The following is a 16,599-nucleotide window of genomic DNA, read 5'->3' as shown; positions in this document are numbered from 1 at the left end:
GTGCTATCATACCACGTACAAAACACGAGGATACGTTTACATAATTTGAAGATAAACAGTCTCAAAGGGCGCAGTGGTATTGATAGTGTGTGTGTGTGTGCGTGCGTGTGGCGTGACCTAACAATAAGTCTCAAGTTAAAAAGACACTGGATATCTTCTCTCTTACAACAAAATTTCTAAACTTACTCTAAGGTTTCAATAATTACAGTGCATGTAAGATGAGAAAGAGGTCCAAGCCTGCAGCCTTTTGCTTCTGGTGAAAACTACAGGACATAATCAATAATAAATCAGTTGTGAAAATTCCAACTTTTCATGCTTACGAAAGCTATTTTGACAATAACGTTTCCAGTCAGACGTGTGTAACTAATGAATCAGGTGGTGTAAGACAAAAGTTCAAATACAAAGTCAATGAGAAACAAACACTTTCACTGATAAGCAATAAACTGACTGGTAGAAAGCACATTTGATTGGTTGTTTTTAGTGCAAAGATCCTCAAGGGATAACTATGGCGGGGACTCAAACTTCGGAGTTTGGCATTGTAAGTCCGCACACTTGGTTCTGATCAAACGAGAAACGACAGATAGAAAACAGATGAGGGAGCAGAATATAAAATAAGCAGTATCATAGAAGGAAAGGGAAAATTCTTATGAGAATTTTATACGTCACGCCCTGGTGGAGATAGTTCGTAATATTTTTGCTGGTAGGAAACAGCTTCTTTTCCACATATTATTCAATGTTCAGAACGTACAAATATATTTTTTTTTCTTTTTTGTTACGGTTACATTGACTGACTTTAAATAACGAAGTCAGTCTAGTCTGTTTGTCTACATGGTTATATAAATACTGTAGTTAAGCAAAATTGGACAAATTTTATCAACTACAGAACCAATGCTTACGTAACTGAAATGTCCAGCTGTGGACAGACCATTGATAGCCAATTGTGTAGTTTTGCGCTTAAGAACAATGTTCCAGAGTGGAAAGGTCATGTCCTAGTTTTAGTGCCAAGATGTGAATCATCGCCCCCAATATTTAGTTAAAAGGTGAGAGGTTGTTCCAATCCAGCTAATTAACAGGTCCTTCCCAATTTGTGTAAAAAGGTGAAAAAAATTACGGAAAACATTTCCATTTATACATAAATACCTATCGCAGATAGCATAGGAAATACATTTCGATATTTCTCTAAAACTGGGATAAAAAGTGTAATTTCTAAAGGGGAAAAAAAAACATGTCGGACAAAAGTATTCGACATGTGTTTGAAAATTATTGGTCTTTGTGCAGTTATGACACCAAGTGAATTGACAATAGATATAATAATAAGCAACGTGTTACATATAATAGTGCTGTAATTTTTAATACACAAAGTTCTGATAGCTATTCAACAAAGCCATGTGCGAGTTAACCCGATTATTATAAAGCTGATCACACAACCTTCACGCTTTCCACATTTCTTCCTATTACGACAAATTAATATTATGACGTGACTAATCATGTATTTAATGAACCAAAAGGATTACCAAAATAGCATGCCACATAAATAAACGTATATTGTATCTCCATTGCAAAATTTTATATGATCCTGAAATGAGCAGGTGTCACAGAAAGCGATTTGAAAGGCCAGACTAACTACTTGCCAAGAAAGACGTCTTCAAAGGTCCCAAGCTGAACGGTAAATTATTATAATGTACAAACAATGGCATTTACCTAACTGTCAATCAATATCCACCTAGTTATATTCCCTTTCATTTCTCCGGAAGGGGACCAAAGGCCGCTTAAAGAGGTCACCTATTTTCACCATAAGCATCACCATACTTTAGTGTATTGTGTTTTAGCCACGTAAGAGTCACTTTACTTTGCAATTTGTACTGTTATGACGTTAGTAAAACGTGCGCATGCCATGCATCACGGGAAAAATTATGCATTCCGCAGGCAACAATATAGCATGACGTATGAGCATCAAATGTAAGAAGTTAAAATGTTACCCTTAATTTTGGTTTTATTTCCTCTTCAACACTTTCGAAGACCATGCGGAAGTACATATAGTACTACTATAACTACATTGTTTGAAACAATTGTTCATATACATATATCTGTTATCAGAAAAAAAACAAAAAACTTTAAACATTGATGTCAGATTAAGTTGCAACGCCATTTCAAACCAATCGTGATATAAGTTTCCCATTCCAGTCCAGAACCAGCCATTTTAAGATGGGGGTTGAAGTGGGCTAGATAGATTACTGTGGGAGATGGAAGCTTTAGCGTCAATTATAAGCGCGTTAGACATGTTGATTAAGGTGGCAGTTGCCCCTAAACCCCCTTCAGCGCCGTTCCAGGGATGGGTGTAACTTTTGTTTTGTACGTGTAAGGATTACGTTATAAACCACTTGAAAATTTAGAGGATTTTTCAAGTTAATGAATTGTACAGCAGTTTGTAAAAGTCGATTTAAGGTTCATGCCTTTTAAATTTTAACATGATCAGTAATTCAAGTGATTAATTCAATACTGTGAAATTGTTTTAACTAATATTTACCAAAAAAAAAAATAAAAAAAGAATTAAGCAACAGATATCAGCTGTGCTACTTGAAAACTGCTTGTTTATTATTAAAGCAACTGTGACCACCGCAGGGAAACCTGAAAACTGAACATATTCAACAGAACAATGTTACTATAGAAACGTATGTATTCTGGAATCATTTAAAATGCCAGTACTCCTGTAACAGCAGTCTTACGTTATTATTAATTACAAAAGGCTTGTGGTATAAAAAATATAACGTTTCATGAGAAATACTACATGAAACTAGCTTTACTTCAAAACTTCCAGTTTCGTTGCAAAATTGGGTAAATGTGGTTTAAACTGGTACCACCATAGCTGTTTGATGAATCAATTTGAAGCTGTAAAATTACTATTAACAAAGGTATACAGCAGGAGTAGCGGAGGTGTTAAACCCAAGACAGCGGGGTAAAACACTGTCATTAGCTGCATTTTTAATGGAAATTAGCTACAAGTAGCTGCAAATCTTAGTTATCACGTTAAAATAGGCCGAGAAAATTATAATAATTAACGTCAATTTTTCCGGGAAATTCCAAGATACATTATAAATAAGGAGCCGGAAGAAGATAGTATGAACAGATAGTTGTTTCATGAGAATTGAATCAGTCAGTTTGTTTTCATGAAGTATTTGAATCTGTGTAAGCTATTGCGCTTGCTGAGTTACCCTTTAACTCATCCTTGTATTACAGAGGTTTGAAAATCATTTGTAACGTAGGCCTACAACATTTCACGACAATGTACAAGTAGTCAGTCAAGCTTGTAGATAGATAATTTGACCGAAAGTACAACGAAACAGTTTATTTCAATATCAGGATCAGGCTTATCTGAAAATCAGCGTAGTTTTCGTGGGAGCAATATTTCTCCTATTCAGCTGAAGGTACATACTTTATCTACAAAAATAAGTAAATAAAAAAGTGTGTATGTATGTATAAATGAAAGATAAGGGGTAGATTTAGTACTACTGCCACCTGCAAGTCCGCTGACTGGATGGGCTAACAGCAAGCAAGCATAGTAAGAGACGATGAACAAACATATGTTTGTGTGCAGTAATAAAATATATGGCAAATTCCTTTGAAATGTATTCACTTTTCAGCTAGTCACTTAAAGGATTTATTTGCTATAATGTTTTTTCTTTGATATGAAAAGAAAGTAATAGCCATTCACCTCCTATGGTGATGACTTTTGATCGAGTGTATAAATTCTTAAGTGAAAACACGTCTCTCCTAACCCTCGTTCGCTGAACTTCCTCAGCTGTGAACCCGTACATTCGGTGTGCAAGGACTAAACATGAACGCAGAATATTTTCCGAAACAAAACCTGGTTGTTGAAAAAATATTTGATCAAATGAAACGTGTTGAAAAAAATTACTTGCTAATTAAATACAGTACCAATCCAGCACACCATTATGCTTATAGTTGCTTATGAGTGATCCTAAAGGGCCAACATTTTAACTTTAAACGTTTTGTGCAATTCAATTTAAAGAGATTCGACAGCAAAGTTGTAAAGAGCGACAGGTCTGGGGACGAATTTACTTACACACGCACACACATACGTTAGTCAATTCATTTAACTCTTTTTTCACATCTGTCTTACGTTGTTAATAATATTCATCCGATTCTCTGAAATATCTTTCACTTCACGCAATACATAAAAGAAATACCACAAGTAGTTTTGAAACTAAAAGACGTAGATTTCACACACGCATCAGGATGAATAAGGATACGTTAGTTTAACATCTATGTTGTTCAGTTTGTATTTTTGTTCACAAAGAAAAATAAAAACGTTCATTTTGATAATCCAAATAATAACTTCATCTAAGTTTTTTTTCTTCCCGATTTCAAAAAAATTCTTAAGTTAGAAAAATATATATATTTACGAAATCTACGTAGCTGACTTATGAAAAAACGTTTCGTATAATAATGTACCATGTACCAGCAACTTTAAAGCATGCGTGAAGATAAACATTTAGCAAAGATAAAAGAGATTTATTTTATGCTAAATTACTTAGAATAAACATAAGCAGATATCGTGTATTTATGTTTGTACTATTTGTATTTAAAACTGTTAAAAACAACATGCAGATAACCACTTTTACTGTAAATTTTCTTAAGACTGTATTTATTATCTGAAAACAAACTTTCATAAAAATTAAATGCAAGAGATTTTAAGGAAAAATACTTATTAGTTTCTGAAAATTTAAGCGACATCTCATGGAAATGTTAATTTACTACTCCCTGCCATTTTATTACCATATTATCACTTGAAATTCTGTTCTATGATTACATTTGTACACTATTTAGGTATTTTCTCTTAGTGAAACTATGCAGTTTTTTAGGTATTTTCGGACTAAAATTACGAACGTGATTTCTCTGATCAAAGCTATGCGGTGTTTGAGTATTTTTCTGAATAAACCTATGCACTTTGTAGGTATTTTCTCTTTCCAGAACTATGCAATTTTTTATTATTTTCCCTAAATATATGTGCTTTGACTATTTCCTTTCACTAAAACTACATAATACTTGAGTTTTTCTGTGAATACAATAACACACTGTATATTTTCTGACTAAAATAACTTTCTTTTTTAATTTTAAGAGAAAGTTTAAACTTAATAAGCAATTAAGTCAATGTAAAAATATATATATATCGGTTGCAAGCCAGTCATTTAAATTTTCCCATCTGGTTGACAAAGCTTCATTTACTACCATCTGTCTTACATAATTTCTGTGAATGACACTCCACAAAGGCATGTTACTGAAGGTAATAAGATCTAGTTTGACTTCAATTACGTTAGGAGTGATTAACAAGAAAGAAAATGATAGATATTTAACAACGTTGAACAACCCTTTCTATCTGCTCGATATCTGATCTGTTATCAAGCACAAGTCGTCGAAGCATGCGGTTTAGCTGTGTTTCAAAGTGAACAGACAATTACAAAGGTTTCAACTTGTTTTTTGAAATGTATTTTGAAAAAAAAATTTATTAATAAAACCTTTCACTATTGGTCAACTACGCTTAATACCTTGTAATAATCTTGTAACGTAAAATTAGTAGATTTCGTAACTGCATGCTTTTAGCGGAAGCGCCACTAATATGAAAATAACACTGAACTCGTGCAGTCACATTTCGCAAGATGAAACTTCCACTCTAGACTTTGATTACAAACGCGCGCGAGCACACAGACACACATACATACACACACTAAAACACAATGATTATCAAATATACCAGATATTTTCAGCAACATTTTCACCTAACACTCGATAGAGAGAGAGAGAACTCGCTATTACAAGTGGTAACTGTTGATTTAGTGATCGTCGTTAGTGTAACCTCGTAACCTATGTCACCCTTCTAACGGAAATGGTGGTGACAGATAAATAGCCTCGGTACCAGAGTTCCCCTCAAATTTGTAAAAAAAGCATTTGACTTTTTTTTTTTTTGAAGCGGGGTGGGTGGAAGTGAAAATGTCTCACGATTGAAATATATTTCACGAGATCGTTTCTTCACCCATAATAAAAATTTGTTGTTCTTTTATTTAAACTTAAATTTAACATAAGAAATGTTGTAACATTTTAATGCTATCCTTAATTGTTTAATAACTTTTGTTATTCAAGTCTGGCAATCGTTCGAAAATTAAGATTTTTTCCCGCCAGTTTTATTTTTGACATTTTTTTCCTCCAATGAAGCCTTTTCTAAATTGAAAAAATCTATTTTTTGTCTTCTTACATAACTGAGATACTTGCTTTGTAACTTAAAACTTAACATTTTTTAACGCTCATACATGGATCATTGGATCATTTGTTCCTGAATTTCGCGCAAAGCTACACGAGGGCTATCTGAACCAGCCGTCCCTAATTTAGCAGTGTAAGACTAGATGGTAGACAGCTAGTCATCACAGCTAACTCTTGGGCTACTCTTTTACCAACGAATAGTGGGATTAACCGTTACTTTATAACGCTCCCACGGCTGAAAGGGTGAACATGTTTGGTGTGATGGGAATTCAAATCCGCGACCCTCAGATTACGAGTCGAGCGCCTTAACCACCTGGCCAGGATCATTTGTATCTGATACACTGTTATTTGATAATTCTAAACGTATCTATAAATTATTATATTTTAGTTTATTTTTTGTCTGTTAAACCCTTAAAGATATGTAAGATGAATCATTATGACACGTCAATACGAATTAAAAATGATCAAACTCTACTTTAAATACAGCTCTGTTGTTGCAACTCGGAATTTTCCGAAAGGGATTTCGACAATGAGATGCTTCGTGTCGTAACGTCTTTCTCTCTTTAGTTCAAAAAAAAATTCGTGAAGAGAGAAGTGTTTGTCGTCAAACCAAGCACGTGAGACATCCCATTGTGAAAACTGAAGAAAATATCGCTGCAATAGCTTAAGCAATTGGACCAAGTCATGAGAAGTGGACCCGTTGCCATTCAGTAGAAAGTGGTGTTAGTAGAACAGATGTTAGACTTGTGTTCCACGAGGATCTTCAGCTATGGCCATATAAATTCCAGACTGTGCAGAAACTTGGATATGCAGACTTTTAAAAGCGTACAACCTTTTCTCGTTGGTTTCTTGATGAATGTGAAGATGACAATACCTTTAAATGTTTGTTAATCACAGATGTACAGCAGTCAATGGATGTAGTTTTTAAGAAGTAGACCTTTTGTTGTTAAACTCCCATGTTGTAATTCATTCATTCATTCATTACAACATAATAAAAACATGATTTTTTGGTTCAGCTATGATCTGTTACAAAAATAAATACGTAACATATAAATGTCCCGCCCTGTACGAAGGTTTTAAAATTTAATACCTTATTATTGTATACTCGTGCAACTTGTAAATGTGTTGCGAATTTTCCGCCTACCCTCTGAATTTGTAGAAGATTTACAAGTTCAAGAATCAAGAATACATGTTTTACATTCTTGCCAAATGAACTTTCGAGAACGTCACCCTGAAAGTTTATAAATCTACGCGCCAATAGACAGTTTAATATTGTTGCTGTTTTGCTACAGTTAGTACACTAAACCTCGATAGCAACAACTGTGATAATTTAGATAGGCGAGAATTTCGCAACACATTTAACACTAAGTTACATGCATTTTAAAATGTGCATTTAACTAAAACAAATATCGATATTAAAATAAAAACATAACAGTAAATCCGTTACAGTAGGGGCGTAAGAACGTAAATTAAGCCACAAGTTTTCATATGCGAAAATATATAAAAGAAAACAATGCGTTAGGAACACATAGCCCAGACCATTGTTACTGGCATCAGTAAAGAACTGAACTAAGTCAGAAAGGTTACACAAGTATACATTAGCAAGATATTAAATATATAACTGTGATAAACGCTAGTTATTTCCTCAGGAACATTTATAGATTTCGGACATTACAAACTGTTTAACTTCAGTGAATTAACTTCGGACGTCAGTGTTTCTACGAGGACATTAGATATCTTCGTCGAAGAAAAGTTAACTTGTAAAGGGCGTGAGGCTAGCCATTAAGCGAATTGTAAAAATATCAACTAGATAGAAGACCCCATTTGGTTTGTAAAACGTTTTGTATACAAATCAGTATTTATAATAACCGTTAACATAAATAGCATTGTTGTTTGTATATTAAAATATGTTTGTGTTAATAAAGAAAACTGTGTGCATGAACTTTGTTAGCAAATATAAATTTGATACGTATCGACATTCAGTTAACTTCTAAATTAAAATTTCCGGTTATTTGAAATCGTAATACGTAACGTACGTAACATAATAAATCGTCCGAGATAATATGCAACTAAAATAAGACAAAACAAGAAGCGAGAGCATGCAACAACAATAAATACACCAAATAACCATTTAAAAATCGCTGTAAACGGCAGTATGTACATCAACGTTAAACGTCGATTATCGAAAGTATACTTATGGTTTTTAAATACAGAACCCACTTCTACAACATGTTACCGCGTCCTCATTAACTCTTTAAAGAGTAAGGTAGTATAATACGAAGATATCTATGGCGGTGAAGCAATATGTATTCTTATAAAACCACTTCTATGTTCATAATACGGTAGTGGAATACAACTATCACACAGTCATGTTGTAAATATGTTTTACTTGGAACTACGCGAGTAGTTTTTATTTCCCTTGTGAAATAACAAAGCACATAAAACATACCGTGTTTCTCCGAAAATAAGACAGGGCTTACATTAATTTTCACTCCAAAATATGACACTAGGGCTTATTTTCGGGGGATGTCTTATTTTGATATATTAAAAAATGAAGTTACAAAGTAAAACTATTAAACTAACCATTTAAAATAAACTATTATTAAACTATTAAACTGATTAATACTTAAACAAACTAATTAACTAACTATTAAACTAATTAATAAATTATTTTTTTATTTCTTTCCTCTTCCTGCCACTCTTAACTAGGGCTTATTTTAAGGGTAGGGCTTATATTAAAACTATCCCCAAAAATCACACTAGGTCTTATTTTATGGGTAGGTCTTATTATCGGAGAAACACGGTTATACAGTACATCGTGTTAAGCTTGAATGGTAGACACGCGTGCTATCTTGGATCCTTGTAACCTTCAAGCTTGCACAACGGAATACTTCAACTCGTAAGTAACATTGATCTACTAGTGAAAAAATAAAAGCAGTTTGGAATGAGCTACGTAGTAAACACGTTCGACGACAGCTCGCTCTGCCCAGCTATATTCTGCTAGGGCTTTACTTGTGGGAAAATAATACTTACAAGTACTTATTAGACTAGTGTTGTGTACTCAGGATTTTGTACAAGGCAGGCACTCTTAGTGTTGTGTGCCACGTAGATATCCACAATTTTTAATTAGCAACACAGCCTACGCCGTTTATTCCAGCATCACGATGAGTGTGAACAACGTGCTAATGGATCCCAGAACTTACATTAGTAACGGTAACCAGGGTTACTTGGCGAGATTACCGATTTTGGAAGAAGTCCAAGTCTTCACTTGAAATAGTACCCTAACAGTGACTGTCTAATCTAACAATGTAATCATAAAATTTTCTCTCCCGTTGCAACATTGTTTGCAAGAATACATTAACCACGAAGATTTCTCTATGTTAAAATACTTTTTATTTGCGAACGTTCGGTCCTCTTACTGCAGACTCCATCGTCAACAACTAGGGGACGAAGGCTCGCTAACAAAAGCATTTTAACGTAGGGGAAAAGTCCATGTATAATTCTACATCAATTTACTTATGAGTCTTAAACAACAATACGGCCACTAGTTACATTACAAACAAAGCTTAATTTCTAGGTTCATAATAAAAATTTAGTAACATAACATCGTGGAAACAAAACAAATGCAATTACTTAAGTGCAAACAACGTACGGTGGATAACGTGGGAAAAAAAAAAAACTACTCAAATAATTTCATACATGAGCAGTTTAATTCTACTAGTTATATTTTCGACAGCTTTCTGCTTCAACCAACAGAATATTTTAAATGCAATGATCCACTAGAGCTAAACTAGAAGAGGAAACAACGAGATGACCAAACTTGATCTGTACGATAAGCGAAAATGTAGTGTGTCTCAAAATAACAAGTTTTAAATACCTCTTCCTTTTATCAATCTATTAAATGTCTCAAACAATTAATAGATGTTTTAACAACATTGGTATATCAATATCAAATGTTTTTTTTTATATTTTTATAATACTCATCATAAACAGTATCACTGTTCTACATTAAATTAATTCACAAAAACCATAACTTTGTAAGGTGGTTCCAATCGTTTACCACGGTACAGTCGTTAACTGAGTATAGATCATATAATTAATACAGAGGATTTATGTGACGTCACTCTTTTCTGTGACTTCTGTTTATGTGCCATGTTGAAAGCGATACAACTGCAAAAAGACTGTTGCATAGCTGAAAAATAATACCAGACTTCGCATTACATCTATGGTTTTACAAAGGAAAAAAGGCCTAGCAATTTGTATTGCTTACATGAGAAAGATCAACTAGTGTACTAATTACTGGACCTGTATGGGTTGTTTTTTTTATTTACTTTTATCATTTCTTCCCAGGATATATGACATTGGTAACCAAAATAATCCACGACAGGGGCCTACAAATTTAGAAAAACGTGTGCAACCGTGTAACGGATAATGTGGATTGAATTAATAATGTTTGTGTCATACTTGTAGTCTAAAGCAACAATAAAAACAATTATTGCAAGAAATCTACTTGAATGTCTGTTGCAAAATTTTGTAGCACCTCCTCTAATGTTCCCGTCACACTGCATCCTTATATGGAAATTAGGTCCAAATTCAACTGGAAATAATATAGTTAATTGCGTCAAAAATTTTATAAGCCTTCAATGATACATTGCTAAGGATTTATAATTAACTATTAGTCTAGGTACTGACGGCTTAATATTTATAAGTAAATGCACAAAACAGATATCCTAAGAGGTTTACTTAAGTAAATAACTAATTCTTAAGACATTTCATCTAAACTTTGTATTAGGTGAGATAGGATATAAATGTTTTTACTTGCAGCTGTTGGTTGGTTATTCCTTTATGCGTGTTTAAAGCAGCTGATGTCTAAACGTTTTGCTGCCCCCATACCGTCACGTGAAAGAAAGTCCTTTATATAACACAAATAACTTGCTTTATTCTAACCTTACGTACGCCAATACAAATCTAAACATTTATCACAAAGAGATTTAAAACTAGCTTTTATTTTTGTATTTCCTCAAATTATGTGCTAACGTTCTTTGAATCATAGTTTCGTTTTTAAGAATTGTGCACCTTTGGTTTGTTTTCTTCATATGCCCTTTTCAAGTCCAGTAGTTAGGCAGATTTGCTCTAGTACAGTTATATCTTAACAGGTAACTGGATTAAAAAAAGAGTACATAACTCCATCAGATTCATGACAGGTCATTTACACACAGTCTGTGTTACTGTCCTGTGAATATCTAGTCGAAACTTGCCACATTCTATACAACACGTAAGTTGGTGCGTTTTTCTGCAATTTAGAGCATTAAATGTAACGAATCCAATACGTTTTTAGTCATTTATAGTACTAGATAAATCTAACGTTCAAAATGAAGTTCCTCAAATAATTACATAAGGCCACATGTGACAGGCATGACACGTGATTTTACAAGTGCTACTTGGGTGCTTAATAATTCGCTGAGCATGCCCAACCTCGTCAGGTTTTCTTGAAATACCAAAAATTTCGCTAACACTGAGGATACCCAATTGACGACTGAGGCTGAGTGGTCATAGACGATTTTTGTGGTTCACCTAATAATCATGTTAAAACTAATTATCATTAACTGTTCTTATACGTTTTTAGAAGCTTTTATGATAGATGTTTTACATAAATGTAGATATCTTACAATTTGTAACAAGCAGTCTGGTGTTGTGAGAAATGTAATTGTTATTTATTTATTTTGTTCAGTTATTGAAAAACTATACAAGGGGCTATCTACGCAAAAAGCATTTAATTTAGAAGTGATAGTCAAAACTACTACTACCGCCAACTTTTGGGGTACTCTAATCAACTAAAAGGATGAGCACGTTCAGAACTCAAACCCGTGACCCACAGATTGCGAGTCCAGCGCTCTAACCACCAGGTCATGTTATATAAATACCCATGAATTGCTACCAAGCAACCTTGTGTTGGTGTAACTGACTAATTATTCAACTACCTAGAAATTTTTATCAGTTTCTTTAATATCAAGTGGTGTATTTCTCTCAAAGATTGTTACATCCATGAATTCAGTCATCTGGCTTCACAGATTATCTTAACTATATTTATTATAGTGTTGAAGGGTATTTGATGTTATGGTAACGGAAGTTTGCAAACAAAAGTGCAGATCGTTTGCTGAGATGAAAGTTGAAGAATGTTTTTCGTAGGTGGTTTTTTGTGGATTTTTCTTCTTAAGGGTGGTGGACGGCTACTTGAATTTAATGGAAGTTTTATAACTCTTTTGAAGCTTATGGCTTTAAGGGGGGGGGGAGTATTAACGAAATTAGCAGTTCATTTTCTTTTCAGCACGCATTTTTAGCTATATAAATAACATTGTAAGTATTCTACCAGGCATCATATGTTGCATGCTGGCTACGGTTTACTAAGGGCATCTTTTTAAGCAGTCATCACGTCGCAAATAAAGACATATCGTAAGGTTGACGACGCACATAAACCTACGGGACAAAGAAAGCCCAATTAAAATCAAATGCTCCTAGCAAAGATGTGGACTAACCTTCATAACAAAAAGAGGGAACTACGACAGATGTTTGTTATATTTCTGATAATGTGCGCAGCGGTGATAAGGGGCATTTAAATCATATATCAAAACTTTTTTTTTCCCGATAGTAATTGATTAAAAAGCTTTATGCGTGAATATTTTTTTACTGTTGCGTGAAATGAAAAATAAAGTGTATTGTAAACTATGTATGCTATCTGCCGTTATCTATAATTTTGAACCACGGACCATATCTTTAAAAATGAAATGTTTGAAAAAACGTGTTTATCTTTAAAAAAAATAAAAAATTCTGCACTGGTGGCGAAGCAAGAACGTTTTTAGTGTAATTACAAAATGCGTTATTATGAGTAATACCTGTAACGTACAAAACTATTATACAACAGAGGTCGGGTTGTTGCTGATAACCACATTTTGTCTGATAAGAAGAAATGTTTAATTATGAAAATAACAAAAGACCGGAAGAAATATATTCAGTACACCACCACTCACAAATAAGTAATTTACTTCCACTCTCATTAAGAACTCCGAGCTTAACGCGTGGGTATATATATGTATTTAATCCCGTAAGGATTCGAACCCGGCTCTCGAGCTCCAAAATCGCGGGCTCTACCATAGAATTCAACCCGTACTCTTAAAAAAACAACAACTAAGTAGTCCCACTTATATATATGTCATGTACTTCTGATGAGACTACTGTTATTACTAAAATATCTTCAAATCAGACACCAGACAGTATGTTTAAACTGACTCTATATAATGATGGAAGTCACATACTTGAAATATTTACGTACACTGAAATGCAGCTAAATTGTAACATAACGAATTCGTAGTGATTTATGTAACCTCATGGTTTTATATGCTCTTAAAAACATAAAGGGCATCCTGTTCTTTGTAAGAACACTTAGTGGGATATCCCAAAATTCCTTAACGACAGAAAGTGAACATTTCTATGATATATTGAAACTTTATGATTTGTGTTACCAACTACCAGTGAATCACCACTGACTTCGTATTATCATTACCACAAAACACTTTGAATGTACAACTTAGTCATTTCCTGTTCTCAAACTGATATTTAATAAAATGTTAACCTAATTTTGGATAACAACAGCCCCACGTCCCAGCCCACAAAGATACAATCATACATTGTACTACACGTTATTATTTGAAGACAGTTATACATGTCTGATTTTTAAAAATATGCTTTCTATTTTTGAAATAGAAAATTTGACCTATTTTTAAATTGTTGGCTCTTTATATATTGATGTCATTCTGTCTTCTAGAAATCCTATATATACAGAGACCTGAGTATTGTATTAAAACTATTTGGAGCCTCACCACGACCTTGACACATTTGTTCATGCGCTCTCTCTTGGATAAAAAAAAAACAAACACATGCACACACAAAAAAGTTCTGAGAGCATGTAATATTGACATTTACTATCAAGTAAGACAAGTATTCTCCGTAAAATTCGTTTGGGGAAGTTAAATGTACTTACTCGTTTAATAACACTTATATGATAAGTCTCTTTTATTATGTTAAAGAAACAATACAAATACGCAGGTGTTGCTTACTGGTTGCTGCACAACGCCTCTGAGAACTGTTATAAAATATTAAGATTTTATATCAACCTTTAGCAGGGGCGTAGTCAGAAATGGCCATTGAGGGGGGTTAGTTTGAGTGCTTGATGCAAACGCCGTAGGCGCGAAGCCATGCTAGGGAGGTCCGGAGACAGCAACCCCTGGAAATTTTTTAATAAAAACATAAAAGAAAAGCCTGAATTATGCATTCTGAGACCACCTTTTTGGCAAATTTCACAATGGCACACTGAGGTGTTTGTCTTATTTTTTTAATCCTAAATAAATATATAGGCCTATATATATATAATATATAACTTAGAGTTATCAGGCCCAGCAAAGTAGGCCTGCAGTCCTGTCATCAACATACAAAACATAGAGTCACTCAGGAGAGTGCAAGATATATGTATGTCTATAATCTGTATTCAAATATCATGGACAGTGTATGTTCAGATTCTCTGAAATTTCAAGAATTAATTTCACAAATAAACAGTGGGTGGCACCGTGGCAGGCTGGCAGCACCATAGCACTAATCTAGTACCATTGGCGCCTTCTGAAGTAAATCATTCACTATAGATGGCACCAATGGTACTGTGAATGTGACGTTGACAAACAGAAGTTGCGACAAGCAATCATTCACTATGTCAAGCCTGAAAAAGCAAAATACACTGCATAGGTTCTTTAAACCAATTCATGAGACTGAACCTGATCAATCTGCTGCAGCCAATCAGCTTGAATCAGAATTATCAACTGAATTGTCAGTCATCACCGTGGCCTTCTACCAGTGCTGCCACTACCACCTCAGGTCCAGTCTGGGACATTGGAAATTACATTTCTGATGATGTCAGCATTGGTAAATAGGTAAGTCGATTTCTTATTATATTAATTTTGTATTAAAAATCATGCAAACACTCTGATGAGTTTTAGACTGAATATTCATTGCTGCTAGTGTTTATAGGCCTACAGCCACAGGATGTTAGGCCTGCTCTGAGAAGTACAGCTGTGAGCCTTTCTCTTCGAGGTTATTGTACTGTCATAACAAACTTTCCTTATACAAAATAACTTAATTAGAACTGACTGTTCTTTCTGTCTCTTTTAGACAAACGCTGAAATCAAAAAAATGCCTCCTTGAAAATGCCTGGAAGCCAGGGAGTGATTATGTTTTCCCCCAGTGTGGTCCAAGAAAGCTGCGTTTTTAGCATCGTTGGCTTTCACAGTGGAGATGGCTACTCTACAGTCAACATGCAAAGGGTGCTTTCTGCAAGTACTGCTGTCTTTTTGCTCCTGATGGTGCTGGTGTTGGAAGTCAGAACTTGTGACAACTAGTGAAATTTCCATACACAAACTGGAAGAAGGATGAAGACTTCAAGGCACATGAATTGAAATAGTACCACCAAGACAGCAAAGAAAAAGCTAACATTTTTCTACAGGTCGTAAACACAAGTTCATCTGTGCACTTGCAGCTTGATGCAACTTACAAGCAAGAAATTGAACACAGTCAGCAATATTTAATGCCTATTATTGATACTGTATTGCTGTGTGGGAGACATGGTTTAGCTTTGAAGGGAAAACATGATTCTGGTCCAATGTTTGTTGGTGAAACTGATGAGAAGCCTATAAATAATGATGGGAATTTTCGGGCAATTTTGTGCTACAGGGCAAAGGGTGATGTCAAGCTTTCAGCAAGCCTTAAGAGTACAAAGAGGAATGCTACATATCTGAGTCCTCAAATTCAAAATGAAATCATCAATGCCTGTAATACTCATGCTCTTGATGCTTTGGTCAACAGGGTCAATGCTGCAAAGTGTTTCTCAATATCAGCTGATGAAACAACAGATATTTCAGGCATTGAACAGTTGTCGCTGTGTGTTAAATATTTGCATGCCAATGACAATTATATTGCAATGAGAGAAGATGTTTTTTACAATTTATACCTGTTTATGATGTGACAGGCAGAAACTTCGCTAATGTTATCATAACCAATCTGACAAAATATGGTATTGACATGGCTTACCTGCGAAGACAATGGTACGATGGTGCTACCTCTATGAATGGGAAATTCAATGGTGTCCAGAGACACATAACTGATAAATTCCCACTTGCACCCTATGTACACTGCAGTGCTCATTCCCTAAACTTGGCAATTTCTGATGCTTGTAAAGAAGTTCCTGTACGAAATTGCATGGAAGTAATTTATAGTTTTGAA

General features: G+C 34.4%; 1 protein-coding gene and 1 long non-coding RNA gene across 9 annotated transcripts in view; one reads left to right on the top strand and one right to left on the bottom strand.

Annotated features, from left to right (window-relative positions):
• The window catches only part of LOC143226342 (uncharacterized), a 158,635-nt gene that overhangs the window by 38,495 nt on the left and 103,541 nt on the right, over positions 1-16,599 (bottom strand). The gene's annotated exons all lie outside the window — the stretch shown is intronic.
• LOC143227247 (uncharacterized) lies at positions 15,114-15,750 on the top strand. The gene is made up of 2 exons (XR_013014963.1): positions 15,114-15,254; positions 15,493-15,750. It is a non-coding gene; the product is annotated as an uncharacterized LOC143227247 (long non-coding RNA).

Source organism: Tachypleus tridentatus, chromosome 9 (assembly GCF_004210375.1).
Source record: "Tachypleus tridentatus isolate NWPU-2018 chromosome 9, ASM421037v1, whole genome shotgun sequence".
In the NCBI taxonomy this organism is placed as follows: domain Eukaryota; kingdom Metazoa; phylum Arthropoda; class Merostomata; order Xiphosura; family Limulidae; genus Tachypleus; species Tachypleus tridentatus.
Note: the sequence above shows the minus strand (reverse complement) of the source record. Positions and strands in the feature narration are given on the sequence as shown.